Source organism: Cryptomeria japonica, chromosome 6, assembly GCF_030272615.1.
Source record: "Cryptomeria japonica chromosome 6, Sugi_1.0, whole genome shotgun sequence".
Classification (NCBI taxonomy): domain Eukaryota; kingdom Viridiplantae; phylum Streptophyta; class Pinopsida; order Cupressales; family Cupressaceae; genus Cryptomeria; species Cryptomeria japonica.
In genome coordinates this window covers 302,627,845-302,643,319 of record NC_081410.1, presented here as the reverse complement: position 1 = coordinate 302,643,319, position 15,475 = coordinate 302,627,845, and the positions used below count along the sequence as shown (strand labels likewise).

General features: G+C 35.4%; 2 long non-coding RNA genes across 2 annotated transcripts in view; both read left to right on the top strand.

Annotated features, from left to right (window-relative positions):
- The first annotated feature begins 513 nt into the window (after nucleotides 1–513).
- LOC131031493 (uncharacterized) lies at nucleotides 514–4,185 on the top strand. The gene is made up of 2 exons (XR_009103050.1): nucleotides 514–704; nucleotides 3,969–4,185. It is a non-coding gene; the product is annotated as an uncharacterized LOC131031493 (long non-coding RNA).
- Nucleotides 4,186–4,693: 508 nt separating this feature from the next.
- LOC131031499 (uncharacterized) overlaps nucleotides 4,694–15,475 on the top strand; it is an 80,262-nt gene continuing 69,480 nt past the window's right edge. The window contains exon 1 of the long non-coding RNA XR_009358201.1: nucleotides 4,694–4,900. This is a non-coding gene — a long non-coding RNA (uncharacterized LOC131031499). The remainder of the gene's footprint in view (nucleotides 4,901–15,475) is intronic.

The window sequence follows — 15,475 nt, the reverse complement described above, 5'->3', positions numbered from 1 at the left end:
AGGGATGTAACTGCAAGTATCAAGGAGTTGAGTGTTTCAAAACACTTTTTGACTGAACCTTTATTCGGTAAGACTCTTAAACTTGACTCAAAATTCCCATTAGGTGGCTAAATCACCTATTTTTTACTCTTACATGCTTGCAAAGAACTCAAAGATCCTAGGCACATGCTAAAATAACTCCCTCTTTGAGTTATGTTTTTTGAAAAATAGTTACTACTATCCCTTATTTTTTGCATTTTCAAAACATCATTTATTTTAAAGTGATTTATAACTATCACTTGAGAATAAATATTTACAATTTATAATGCAAAAATAAGAGAGTTTGGAAAAACCTAAAAAGGTTTATAGTTTAAAACATTATAAGTGTTTATAAAACACTTCAATAAATCACAAGTCAAAAAGAAATCCATGGCATACATATGAAGAACAAAAGGAGAAATTTTTTTAGTGAAAGAAAAAACCTGCCTTCTCACATATTTCTTTAGGGTTTGAAACCCTAGCAAAAAGGTGAAAGATGCATTCATTTAAACTTATTCACTTTTCTTCTTCTTTAGCTCCTCGAGCAGCCGTCATGAAGAAAACTTGACCAAACTGGAAACCCATTCTGATGATTTGTTCTGGATATTTTTGAGGAAAATACAATGTAACTGCCCTATGTTACAGATCCATTGCGATTGATGTGCTCTAATGATGCTCGGCTCATGGTTAGATGCATTTTGATTATCTATTGTGTTTGTTCTCCTTATATTTGCTCTTCACAGTGCATGATAACTCTGTGTGCTTCTCTTCTCTATTATAGTGATCATGACTGTAGACCACATTTAAGGTGCTGCTTCTAATGTAACCTTGGATTTTGATAAAATTGCTTTGCCATGGAGATTACGACCTTCTTCAAGCCTGGAAGCCTTTGAAGGCCTGTCATATGCTCCTTGTTTTTTGATAGTGTATTCCTTATTTTGGATTACCCTTAATCTTTATAGTTGGCTTTGCTTTAACTTGCTCACTGTTCGAAGAACCTTTACCATTGTTCTTTGAGGACACTATTATGCTCTTATTTCTTCATTGCTATTACAACAAATACCACTGTTTCCAAGGATTGGATAAGTGGCTGTGTTCACTGTGGCTACTATATTCTTGATATCTCTTCCTGATCATGATAGGGTTACTCACATGCCTTGTATTGTTGTTCTTATTGTTCTTCTAATGGTCAACCCCTGTGACTGGATTCTAAAACTGTATATTGTCAAAAGTTTGCCTTTTTGGGACTGCTAAACTGATCTCTCTTGTATCTTTAGCACTGTAACTTATAACTGTATCAGTGATTGTGAATATTTGTAAACCTACACATTGTAAAATATGTTGTTCTTTATATTGATTAACCCTTTCTATCCTGCTGCCAAGTACATTTGATAATGGGAACTTCTCATCGAGGTGTTCTTTACTGTGCACTCATTTACATGAGCTTGTATTGATTCATTTCCTGTACCCTAACCGTGTGTAGTGTCTTTGAAGAAAAAAACCCGTCATGAAACTTTAATAATCGTACTAGTGTGTACACATTAAGCACACTGTCTTTGCTGCTATATCCTCCTTGAGTGCTACTCATATGACTGCTCAATCATGTCTTTATGGCCCTGTGATGCTGCCTTTGGTGATGATTTGTATATCATTCATGCTTTTGTTAATTAGATCTTATCATTATGTTGCTTTTAAGAAGAGTATGTCCAAAAATTATCCTCTACATGAAAACCATTGCCATGACTGAGATTGTACTCACTGTCATTTCTTTCCATGTCTATTCATTATCTTGGTTTTTAGTAATGAAGGTTATTCATTGTATTTTTTCTTTGATCTTGACTCTATTCTTTTAAATCTTGCTCAGAACCATGAACAAAGGTTCTTATATGTAGACTATCATTTCATAACTTTCATGAGTGCTGCTCTCCCTCTAAGCTAGATGCTCGCTGTGTTCTTGGTCAACAATGCCTTGAAATGTATTTGTGCTCACTAATTTTGAGTTTGGTTCTTTTATCATTTCCATATCCTTGGCTATGCATATGTCCTTTTAGGCTCTTCTGGTGATCTTTATTATCACTGTCTTTCCTTTTGACTTCACTGATTATTCATTGCTCATGAGTATAGGTCTGATCATGACTTTTTATGACTGCATTATTCTCTGCTCTTTGGCATTGCCAGCTTTGGGTATTTGAACATCATTGTGATAGTACATGATAATCATCCATTGACTGCTCTTTAACTAATATAAATATAGACATTATTATGTGGATTGTTATTCTTCAGGGCTGCTAGGATTATCATAACATCTTCATTATTATTTACTCATTACCAGATGCTCCCTGTGAACTATGTAATAGACTGTCTTAACAGTCCTTTGTACACTCGAAGGATTCTCTCTTAACAACTCTTTGATATTGATAGTGATTACAACCTTCATAAGGTTATTAGCCTTCTTAGTGTTTGAACAGTTTCATTGATAGGGTATATTTATGCTTCTATATCCTTGCAATGCCATACCCTGGCATGATTGACCAAAACTCCTCTTTTCAATAAATTTGCAACATAAAAAATACTTGACTTATGATTTTATTTATTTTTTCTTTGATGAAGTGTTGCAGGGATTCCTTCTGAGTTTGCAAGAACTGCTTCTATTTGAGTGCATGCCCTTGGAACTGCTTATAAGTCTTCTAGTGACTCCTTGTGTATAATAATTACACTGAGTACTGCTCACTGTTTCTGCTGAGAATTCCTTGAAAACTCTACCAAATATCCTTTAGTGACTATGAACTGCTAATGATGATGTATCAAAACACTTGATCCAGTATCCTAGGGTGCTCTGAGATTTCTAAGTATGATTGTCTTCTTTGTGGACTGAGACCTGCACCTTGACAGTGATCTTTTCTCTTTTAGGGGGAACTAAAAATTCTCCCTCTTCACAAAATGATCAACCCTCTGGACTCTATCGATTGTGTCATGATGCACCCATGTTATTGTCCATATGTTTTTAGGCTCCCTTTCAAAGAATGTCTCCTTTGTTGTTTATGACTTTGTACTGGCATTCATTTTGAAAACTCCTTCACCAAGCAATGTGTTGCCAACCCATTTGCCTTTATGGCTTGGACTGTCACAAATGTACTTTCCATTGTGTAATATCCTTGCATCTTGGTTTCCTTGATATCAACTTACCAATGAAAGGATACCTTTATGGTTGCACTACATCTTGATATAACTATTTTAATTAACATTGTTATTATGCCTTAGCTTAAGGATAATTTTTCTTCATTTATGATAATGAGTGAAATGATCATCGTGTTTGCCTTTGAATGTTATTCAAAGTATGGGCTGCAACAATGTTCTTCAAGGTATGTGCTTCATTTATCACTAAGTCTGCTATAACTTAGGTTGTTTAGTGTTTTCACTTCTTGGAAGTCTTTAATTGAAATCCACCATGATTCCTTATCACAGTCTTGAAGTTTGTACTCTTCTCATTAACTCTTGAGACTGTATTTGATTATTCTATTATGAATGGAGTCCTATGATTGAACTGTTCTTTCCAAGACATTTAGTGATTATCGTCATTCTTGAGGCTACAATTCGATACTATGGTAATCTGGTAAACCTTCTCATGACCTTATCTCTGGTAAGGCACTGACACTTATCTATAACATGTTGGGCTCAACCCTTGTGGGAGCCACATTTTACCCCACATGCTGTAATTCGATGCACAAAAATATACTTTCCCTATATCTGTACATGAAGCAAATAAGTTAGATAAAAACAATGCATATCTGATTTCTTGTTGATGGTTAGATCTGATATTTGTTTCCTAAGCCTATATGATACACTAGCTGCTATGATGCAAATGAGGGATGGATATGATGTTTTTAGATGCATATGCATATATGGACTGATGACCCTTCATTGCTGTAACAATGCTTTCTCAAATGCAGGTACTCAGGGCATCGAGGAAGCTCAACTAGATGCAAGTTGGGCGACACGAAGCTACTTAGACAGGACTCGTCATTCAGGCAATGACGAGTCACTTTTCCTTATGTATATTTTACATTTACTTTGCATCTGCAAATGTATAGTATTTTCCTCATCTGCACCATACCAGTTAGTCTCATGGCTTGTTTGAGACATTGTACATTCATATCAATAAAGTTTACTTTTAAAAAAAAACTTGTGTACTCTCTCTTATGCATATGCATTTTGTTCAATGCATAACAATCTTCTGTCTTTCTTTTATGCGTGTGAATGTAATACAATAGAATATAAATGCACCTTTTGTTTATAAGTAATCCTTCATTTTACTTTTTTCCCTTCAATGTTCAGTTCATAGTTTAGCATGCTATAGTGTGCATATCAGTGATTTTGTTATGCTAGCTGGTAAATGAAATTGTGGAAACTACCTTGTTTTCCTTCATATAGATATCAGAAAGACTGAAACCTTTTACATGAGGCATTTATACAAAGTATGAAGTGTTGAGTTGTGAGAATTTTAGTTTCATTATTGGATTCTTGTGAGTTCATTACCAAAGAAAATAATTTTTATTTTTGGTGGATCATCTTTTAAGTAGTATTTTCAGTTTTTCTACATTTTCTCCTATCCTTTTTTCAGTCACTTTTTACTCATAGCCTGAGAGTAGTCCCATGTTTCACGAGATTGCAGGTTCTTTACACTTGGATCGGGTGCAAATCCCCGTGACAAAAGTTTTTGGCATGCCCGGTGGGATTGTTGAACTTTTCTAAGTTCATAGAAGGCGACCCTAGCTGCTGCTTTGGTGTGAGCAACAATGATTCCAACCTTTAGAGGCAAGTGTTAATCATCACACCTAGCGACTTGAGGTTCAAATCTTCTGGTTTCAAAGATCAAGTGCTGGTATATTTTTAAATCAATTATTCCATTTTAGTTTCCAACTCTTTATATGTTTGAAGATGTCAAATTTATATGGCCAAAATGTCTACCCACCTCCATACCATGAGAATGCAGTTACTACACCATCCTACCAGCCGTACCAAACCAACCAAAATGCTGGTCTTTATCCAAATAACTCATTGACAACAAATAACCAGCATACTCAATATGATTGCCACCTACCCACCCCTACACAACCCTCATGACAACCTAATCATGATTATAATCAACTTCAAGAGAGTAATTTTGGTCCAAATCAGAATGCTTCAGAGTTCAGTGAGAAAGAGGTCACATTGCAGAGCCTTCACAATGAGGAACTATCCATGGAAAGTATATTGCAAGATTTTAAGGGGCAGATGGATGATATCAAGAGACAACAAGAGCTTTATTTACAGTAAAAACAATGGGCTTATCAACCCTATCTGCATGAGCAAGAGTTGGAAGATCAAAAAAGACAATTTGAAGAACATCTTGCAAACTAATTAGCAGAAAAAGATGAGTAGATGAAGGTTCTACTAGCTCAAGCTCAGAGGAAATAAGTTCTATCAATGAATTGTATTCCAAATCAACCTGCTAAGAAAGAGGTTTCTCCATGTAAATTCCCAGGCTCTATACAAAGTGAGTCTCTTCAGTCTTCAAAGCTTTTTGGTCCTAGTTTTAGAAACTTGGCTTTATTGCACGAACCTGTACCTAATCAAGAAGCTCATCCTGTTGTTACCTTTCCAAATCCCTTGTTTGGAAAAGAGGTTCCCATACTCAACACAATATGTTTAGTGAAAGATGAATCTTTTGAGCCTTCTAAAGTTGCTATTCCTAGTTTTAGAGGGACACCCTTATCACAAGAACTCGAGTCGGAGGCTAACCTTGTTGATGTTTTTCCAAACCCATTATCCTTTATACTAGATGGACCACGTTAACACGTACAAACTATAATTCCCCAAGAGAAACCTCTTGACGAACCTATTTGCCTTCTATCATCTCAAGAAGCTTCATAAGATGATCTAGTGGGTCCTCTCGAATCTCAAGAAAGCTGTTATATTGAGCTTAACATGCTGGAGCAGCAAGTTACAGAGCAAGAAAATTGTATCCAACATGAGGTATTGTCTAATTTACTCACTGAACTTCCACTTTTCATTGAAGAAGAGAAGGTTGTGTCATGTTCAGTGCCAATAAATCAAACCGAGCATCAAGATGAAGGTAATCATGTTGAAGTTTTCAAATTCATAGCTGATGAACTTCCTTCTTTTTATGATTAAGATGAAGGAATTGTGCATACATCAATGAGAAATAAAGTTCTTGAACATCATGAGAAAGAAGATGATGATCTAGTGCAAGAGGTTGTTGTTCAAGTTGAACAAATTCTCAAATCAGAGCCTATACTTGAAGAGAACATTGCTGATGTTTTATCAAAGCCTGATGTGAGCTACATTAAGCCTAAAGTCAATCCTCTTACTTAAAGAAGTGAAGAAGATATTGAGGAGGACATGTTTTGGAATGACTTAGAGACTTTATGTACCAGTTCGGATGCTAAACCAACACCTCTAAGTGAGGTTATCCTTGAACAACATGATCATATGGAGGAGGTTGCCATTTTTTCACCAAGTTAGCTAGATGAGGCAGATCTTTCCAACCAGCAAGATGATAAGGTGGTAGTTCATGAACAAGAGATCAATAAGGAAAGCCCAAGCTGTGTCCTTACAAGAGGCTGTCCTATTAGATACTAAGCCCAGATGGAGTCCAATAAAGTACACACACATGAAGTTTTAGCTGGAGATGGTATCAAGGATGCATTTGCAGTTAGACAAGAGTTTGTTCAAATTTCTTATCCTCTTTAGGACAACATTTCATATGATCAATTTGATCAGGTAGGTGGACTTGTTCACCTCTTTCAAGAGATAGTATTTCATCTTGTTGAACGTCTTTCTGTGTTTCATTTCTCCTTAGCTGTCCTTGAGCATGCAAGTTATTATAAATTGAGAAGAAAAGGCAGCTACTTCAATCATCTTGTAAATGGTTTTGTTTAGCTAAGTTTTGTCTTGTTGTTAGTGTAGGATAGGTGTTTAGTTGAAATTCTGTTTTTCCTAAGTCCTTGTTCATAGTTTTAAAGGACTAATAAAGATCATACTGCTATAATGCATTGTAGTTACATAAGGAAAGTACCCATTATATGAAACAAATAATTTAGATATTCTCTGTCACACACAACAAGTATCTCCTCCTCATAGCTATAATGAATTATAACAGTATGTAGTTTGAATAGAAGAGATGTTTTGTTGTTTCCTTGCACTAATATGTTAATTACATATATATAATTAATGACATCAAGGTGTTAGAGCTTATTGTCACAAACCACACACCTGGAATCAACAGGTTAGGACAGGTTGTAGAGAGAAACAAGTTTTTTGCGGTGCTGTGAGATGTGTTTTTCAGTTTTGACAAATTTCCATGACTTTGTGCCCAATGGATAAGCTTATGCAATTAGTTAAGATGTTTAGCAGACAAACATACAACAGATGTCGCCAGAAATGTTACCTATATTCGCTACAAGCTCAATCGGGTAGAGCTTTTATGCATTCACAAACAAAGAGTACATTTTAATTCTGTTGAATTGCATTCATGAATATTTAAAAGGAAAGAAACAAAAGATTACACCATTATATTTTAGTATGTAGATGCATAGGAAATAGAGAGAGAACAAATTTTTTATGAGAAAGTAATTTTTATTAAATATGAATGTACAATGTCTCACACAAGCCGTGAGACAAATTGGTATGGTGCAGATAAGGAAAACACTATACATTTGCAAATGCAAAACATTAATGTAAAATGCAGGATAAGAAAGGGTGACTTATCATTGCCTGAATAACGAGCCCTCTTTGAGTTATCCTATAGCATCTGAAGTCTTTCACCCATCCTGCATCTAGTTGTGCCTCCTTGCTGTCTTGTACCTACATTTAAGAAAGTATTGTTAGAGAAATGAAGGGTCACCATCCCATATCTGAATATACACCTACAAACATACAATTTATCCCTCATGTGCATCACAACAACTAGTATCTCATTAGGTCTAGGAGACAAATATCAGGTCAAACCATCAAGAGTAAACCAGATTTACATTGTTTTGTCTAACTTGTTTGTTCACTGTGTAGATAACAGGAAAAGTAATCTTGTTGTCCATCAAATAACATGTGGGGTAAAATGTGGCTCCCACAAGGGTTGAGTCGAGCATGCGCACAAGTAAAAATCCAAACAGTGCAATGACAAAATCTCAAAGGGTAGGGCATGTATTGGAACATCAAGGGAAATCACTATCAAGGTCATCTCAGACCTATGGGACAAAGAAACAATCATTAATGCAATGATAGTCAAATCATATTTGTATTTTTCAATGGACAGTGAGCATACAGGAAATAATGCAGTTCATTGACAGTCAAAGCACCTTTAATGACTTGCACATGTATGCACAATAGACAACAAGATCAAAAGTTAGATACATATTTAGAGGAGGTTGCAGTCAATTCCATTAGCAACAAAGTAATGTTAGAAGCAGTGTCTCTAAAGGTTGTAGGTCAGAGAAGTAGAAATCTCATACACCTCATAAACAAGGGTTGCAACCAAAGACATGGTCTCACCAAAGACTCAAAGACATGATGAGGTAATTCCCATAGCAATCCCAATCATGAAGAGGGAATCAAACCTTTAGATTATCATTACGGTCCATGAAACCAAAAGGACAGTCCAAATCATGAGGATGCAACCCCATTATAGTGCACATGCATAAACAAGTGTATTGCATAGGAACTCAATCATCATAAAGGAATGAGTGAAAATGCAACAACCCATAGATTTCAGTCATGACAGGTCACAAAGCACACTTCAATGATTATGACAGTCATAGAACATTGATAGAGAGATGATAGCGGATACCCAAAGACAACACATGAGAAAATAGATGAAGATACCAACAAAAGTCATGGTTACTATTAAGATAGTGGTAGGCCTGATGTTAGGAGATTAATCTTACAATCAAGAGGGAATCACATACTTCATAAGCCCTATCACAGTTGGAAGCATGATGACAATATCTCTGCAAGATAGATATGTACAAGACCAAATAGAGATGTAATTATACAGTTAGTGAAAACACTAATATTATTGGCAATCAATTGACCTACAGATTGAAGGAAAACAAAAAAGATTTTCTCAGTCAAACCAAACAGCCATGGGCACACAATACATCACCAATGCAATGCGAGAATAGTATCACAACCTCAAATGTCATCCACATAGACAATACCGGTGATCTTTAGGTTATTGGTTTGGCAATCAATTAATGAATTTATGATAATTATGAAAAGGACAATAATAGCAACACTTTTCACATCAAAGAACACAAATGACAAACATCTCAGAGAATAGCACACAAGTCAAGAACAATAATGGAGTTTGTAGTCTTAGTACTATCAATATTGTTGGTGATAAAGAAAGCTACAAGCTACACGAGGGCATGGTAGCAGTCAAATGCCTTGATCATAGTCAAAACTAAAGAGGACAGTGTGGGTGAAGCAGTGACGACTACTAGATACAATGACCAAGTCATCATTACAATGGATGTTTCTAGAACAATGAAGATCAAAACCTTGCTATTAATGTCTTCAAAGGGTCTCACAGCTCCAAAGAAATCCATGAATGAGGAAAACAACCTTTGTAAAGATTTAGAATCTTCATAAAGCAAGGTTTCAAACTAATATAATAGTGAATAGTCCTAGAAGTGCAAAGACGCAAAGATAGTAGGTTTATAATAAATGAAGATTGTTATATGTTTTGCAGTCACTTGTGCCATAATAGGGTTTGAGTTTTGTTAAAATTAATGAAAGATAGAATCATGAAGGTTAGCAGTCACAAAGGAACGATCATCTTTATCAGTACAGTAATCTCCACACCAAAGTACAAAGCATGAGAACATAAGAGAGATACACAGTAACAACTAAGTGTGGAATAGTAATATTGCGAATCACAATAATAGATAGGGATTATTGGTAGCCAATTCACAGACATCAAAGGGCAGTTACAAAATCAATAAGATGAAAGATAACAGTCACAATGAGAATGGATTCTAATACAACCACAAATGATAACAATCATGAATGATAATACAAGATTTATGGCAGCATCCCAAGAACGAGGTTAGATGATAGTCCAAAGGCCATGAAGAGTTTGTGATAATGTTAAGAGATAAAATATCATGTCAAAACCATAAATGAATAGTCTTGTAATTGTCTTATGTCAATGGACTGTCAGAAAAGCATTATAGCAACATTGAAGGACAACACAAATCAATGTGAAATTACCAAAGACTTTACTTGTCATAATATGAGATCATAGTCAAATGAAGAATGGAGACATGATCAACACATGAGAGTAGAACCTTTGATACAACATAAGGAGTAAAAGGGCTTGTGATGGCCACCTAGAGACAATGTACCTACATTGAGGAGTGAATACACTCAATGATAGAGGTATTGTCATACATAGTAGAAAGATTAGTAATAAGCAAGAAATAAGCCTTTGTCAAAGAACCTATGAACAACATAAGGAAACCACTAACAACAATTACCATAAGGTCACAATCATGTGTATTGACATAACATAATGATGTCATGAAGATCTTAGGGTAGTTGAAGAGTGGTGAAACAATGAGCTCACTGTCAAATCAGACCTCTAGCAACAGTGTCCACTATCAAAGGTGCAGTATTGAGTCCTTATACACAGTGAGTACAGAGACTTGAAGCCTCAAGCCTCAAAGATGAACATCACAAACACAGTGACAACCTTATGAGTGACATAACCAAGATCATCACAAAGGTAGTCCAAATGTAAAAAATAATCAACCTTGAAAATCAGTCATAAAGATTCCATATACATGAAGGAAGTGGTGTCTTAGGCTTCAATGAGAATGCAATGCCTCGTTGTCAAGAGAAGGGTTCTAAGAACAATCCATCAAAGCATACATAACCATGACATAAATATGGAGCAATTAATAGAGAAGTATAAGGAGGACATGGATATCTATGTTACAACCACAGATCAAGAATGGACATCATGCAGTTCCAGAGACAGTATTGCATCCAAGGAACAGTAAAATAAAAGAGCCAGCCAAGGTCTCAAATCACCAAATCAAAGAATTTGCTGTCATAATACAATCTCAGAATATAAAGACATCACACAAAGGCCTGCAATCTCATGGTCAGTAGTAATATGGTGGATGAAGGTCACAATAAATAATCAAAGGCGCCTTAGAGACCATGGTCATTTTCTGTATTCTAAATAAAAGTTTGAGAGTATTTTTGTTTTCCTGAGCGAGTGGTAAAATTCAATGATAAAGGATTTACAGTGACAGAAGTATATAGTCATAACCATGAAAACTACACAACATAGTATACGAAACACCATGATCTCTTGTGACTGTCTTCATTTGCGGATCTAGAGCCTTTGGAGGTGAGAGATTGCATTTGTCAAACAAATTTGAGATCACCAAGATGTATTTCAAAAGATAGTGATGAAGCCTCCAAGTAGTAGCTACACAAAACCTTGACACAATCATAACCTCAAAGGATATCAAATGCATCTCAGTCCACAAAAAGAGCCTCACACATTAAGGGTTTTTCATAGTCAAGCACATAGAAGCCTTTCCAAAATTCAAAACAGAGAAATGGAGGATACAAAGATATAATGCGCATCCATTTCAACAGTAAATTAAGACTACTGCATCAGTAATAAAGATTGAAAAAATCATTTCAAAGGGTATAATATAATCAGAGAGCAGTAAAATGCTAAACCACAACCAACAGAAGCATAGGAAGGGAGCTTACCATGCCTTTTTCTGTCGAGATCTTCTACAGATCATCAAAACTGCAGCAATGGAGTGCTTTCTTGTTGAAACCCTAGGTTTCATGATGGCATATCTCAGCTCGAGAAGGAAAAGTTAAAATGCGAATGAAGAATGAAGTGTTTTCATCTTTTGCACCTTTGATATTAGGGTTTCCAAACCCTATTGAAACTCGATAAAAGCAAAATCTTTTGCTTTATTATTTTGAAAAGATTTATTTTCATCTTAATGCCATGGCTTTTGTTTTCTTTTGTAAATATTTTTTAAGTGTTTGTAGATACTTAGAAAGTTTCATAGGATAAGCCTTTTAGCATTTTGATAATATCCTTTATTGTTACATCTGCTATGAAATTGTAAAATTTATTTGAAGTGATGGTTATAAATCACTTTCAAATGAAAGATATTTTGAAAAGAAAAATAAAGGAGATTATTAAGTGTTTTCAAAAGCATAAGTCAAAGTAATGGCTTAGTTACCCTTTGGAGTTCTAACATGAGTCTAGGAGGTAATTGAGGTGATTGACAAACATGTGGAGGTAAAATGGGTGATTTGTCACCTACTGGGCAATTTGAGTCAAGTTAAGAGTCCTAATGGATAAAGATTGAGTCAAAGAGGATTTTCAAGCTCTTAACTCATTGTTTCACTCAGTTTCATCCCTAATTTGAAGGGATTTTTAGTTACATCTGAGTCAAGGAAGTCATTTTCATTTTGACAACTCCTTGTGCATTTTGAGAGGAGATATCTTTCAGTTAGCTGCATGATTTGAGGGAGGGATTGGAGTTCATGACAACTCATTATTTTTTGAGAGCCAAAATTGAAATTTGAATTTTGGGAGGCTGTTGTATAAGTGATTGCTTTTTACTCTATCTTCTCTAGTTTAGAGTTCTGAGTTTGGAGACTTGTTTTTAGCAGCAATTGTTCACATTTCTATAACTCATTACTTATGAGTATTTTCAGATTTTTATGAGCAGTATTCAGATATTGTAATGAAAAAGACTCCATCTATTCCAAATAACAATTGGTTCTTTCTCTTAATTCCATGTTCTAAATATTGTTGTGAATGTATTGCATGAAATAGTTGTGATTGTTATTAAATAATCTTTTATTTTATCTTTTTTCCTTCAATGTTCAGTTCATAGTTGAGCATTCTATAGTGCAGATCAGTGATTGTGTTATGCTAGTTGGTAAATGAAGTTGTGGAAACTACCTTGTTTTCCTTCATACAGATATCAGAAGGACTGAACCTTTAACATGAGGTGTTTATGCAAAGTATACAATGTTGATTTGTGAGCATTTTAGTTTCATTATTGGATTCTTGTGAGTTCATTATCAAAGCAAGTCATTTTTATCTTTGGTGGATCACCTTTTAAGCAGTATTTTTCAGTTTTTCTGCATTTTCTCCTATCCCTTTTCCAGACATTTTTTCAGTTAGTTTTAGGTGATCAAATAGGAAGCTGCCCTATAATCCGGAGGTCTACTCTCCCTATAGGATACTGTAGTGTCCTAAAATTGTGATCCCCGCAATTTCGACCATATTTTAGGTCCTCACCTAGGCGACAACATCTCCTCTGTTAGTCGAGACCCCTCTTTGCACCTTCACCCTGAGTTCCTCCTGTTTCAGCCCTGAGATTGCCTTAGGACCCTGTCCAGGCCCCAAGATAGGGTAGGAAAGGGGCGTGGCGCCCTTGTCCTGCCTCTTAGGGTGGCCCCAAGATAGGTCCCTCCAGCCCTATCTGCATTTCAAGATTTCAAACCTCCCTGATGTCGGCCCTTAGTGAGGTGAATTAATTCTCTGAGGCATGTATAAAAGGGAGTTAGTCTTCTCATTTTCATATAGGCAATTTACATGACATACACGATAGGCAAAATTCAAGCATCAAGCATTCAAGTCTTCAAGCGTCCACCAAGTTCTCTTATTCATGTGTCTTTTTCATTCATCCATTGGAGCAACATTACAACATTCATTTGAAAGCATGTGTGTGTGTTAGGGTTTTGTCATGTTACATGCCATTGCATACAACATTTGTGATTACATTCAAGAAGCAAATCAATCATCATCAATCAATTGCAAATCTACAAGGTATACATTTCTATCATTTACATTTAATCATTTGTAATTACTTTCTTTCAAGGTGTATTCCTCAACTGGGGTTTGACTGAGGCAAACCCCTATCCACAACCCTTATTCCCTTCTTTTCTATGTGTAGGTTGTAGGTGTGCGTTGTAATTGGAGGTTTGGACTCCATTCGCAGAGATGAAAGAACCCTTTTCGGCGCATGGATTTTTCGGAGGACCGTGTGCACTTTCAACACGGTCCTGATGAATTTTCTCCAAATTTGCATGGCAGATTCGTATCGGTTTAAATATCTCAGATCCAAAGTTACAGTGCGATCCAGAACCGGTAGCTTCCCATTTCACTCATTTTATCTCTATTCTACATAGTCAACAAGTCAATTCTCCTATCTACAAAGACGACAAATCACATTCCAATTCTTGCAATCCACTTGGAATTCATATCCTTGTTCCCCTTGGATTTGGATGTAGTGGATTCAAGCCCCTCTTTTGAACGTAAATTTTCTCCGAAGTGAAAATCATCCTAGTGACTTCCTTTCTCTCTCCTAGGTGGGGAGTCGCTAGGGTTCAATTTTCCACTTTACATTTTGGTGAACCCAACGTCTTACACTCTAATTATGATTTCTTATAGTTAGATCTAAATAATTGCAATTCGAATTTCAAAATTTCATTTCCAAGTTTGATCTTTTCGCATATTTTAGAGGTTAATTGCATAAAAACCCTAATTTTCATTTTGACAAAATTGAGCGTGTGAAGTGTAGCATTTTAGTTGCTTGTTTCAGATCTGAGTTCTATTTCAAAGTTGTAATTCAAATCTGTCTTTTAATTCTCAAAATTAAGTGGTTAAAAAGAAAAACCCTAATTTTTAAGAATCTCCTATTTTCACCTTTGACTGCTAATTTGACCAATCTAGACATCTCCAAATCAGTTGTTTTTTTGGATTCTACAATAAAATCATAATTTCTATCATCCCTGAAAATTTTGAAAAAAGTTGGTCGGACCGAGTACACTTTGCACATGGTCCCTATCTTTTTTCTCGAAATTTTCGGAGTCGGAAGTGACTGTATTTTTCTGCTTAAATCCAAAAAATTGGTGCACTTTATCAATTTTTGCACCCCTTAAGGTCAAATACAAATTCAAATTTTCACACTCTTACATTTTAAGTTATTTTTCATAAGAAGGTCCTAATTTTAAATCTTTTCTCAAGTAAATTTAGATTTTAATTATGTGACTTTCAATGGCAATCAATGGACTAGATTTATCTGCTATTTCACATATGATTACATTGTTTTTAACATATATTTATTACAATCATGTGTCAGATATTGGCTTTCTTCATTTCATGTTGCTTCTTTTCATTCATAGCACTTGGTCATATTGTGTTGCTAGGGTTTCAAATTCATTTCCTTTCCAAATTGATCTCAAAGCTTTCATGTATCATTTTTGTTGCATTATGGTGATGTTATTAACAAAATGCATTTCATACATTAATCACCTTAAGGATTTTGTAGATCCAATCTTAGAGATTCTAATTCTTGTACCTCTCCTAGGATATCTTGTGTGAATAATATGAGAGCTA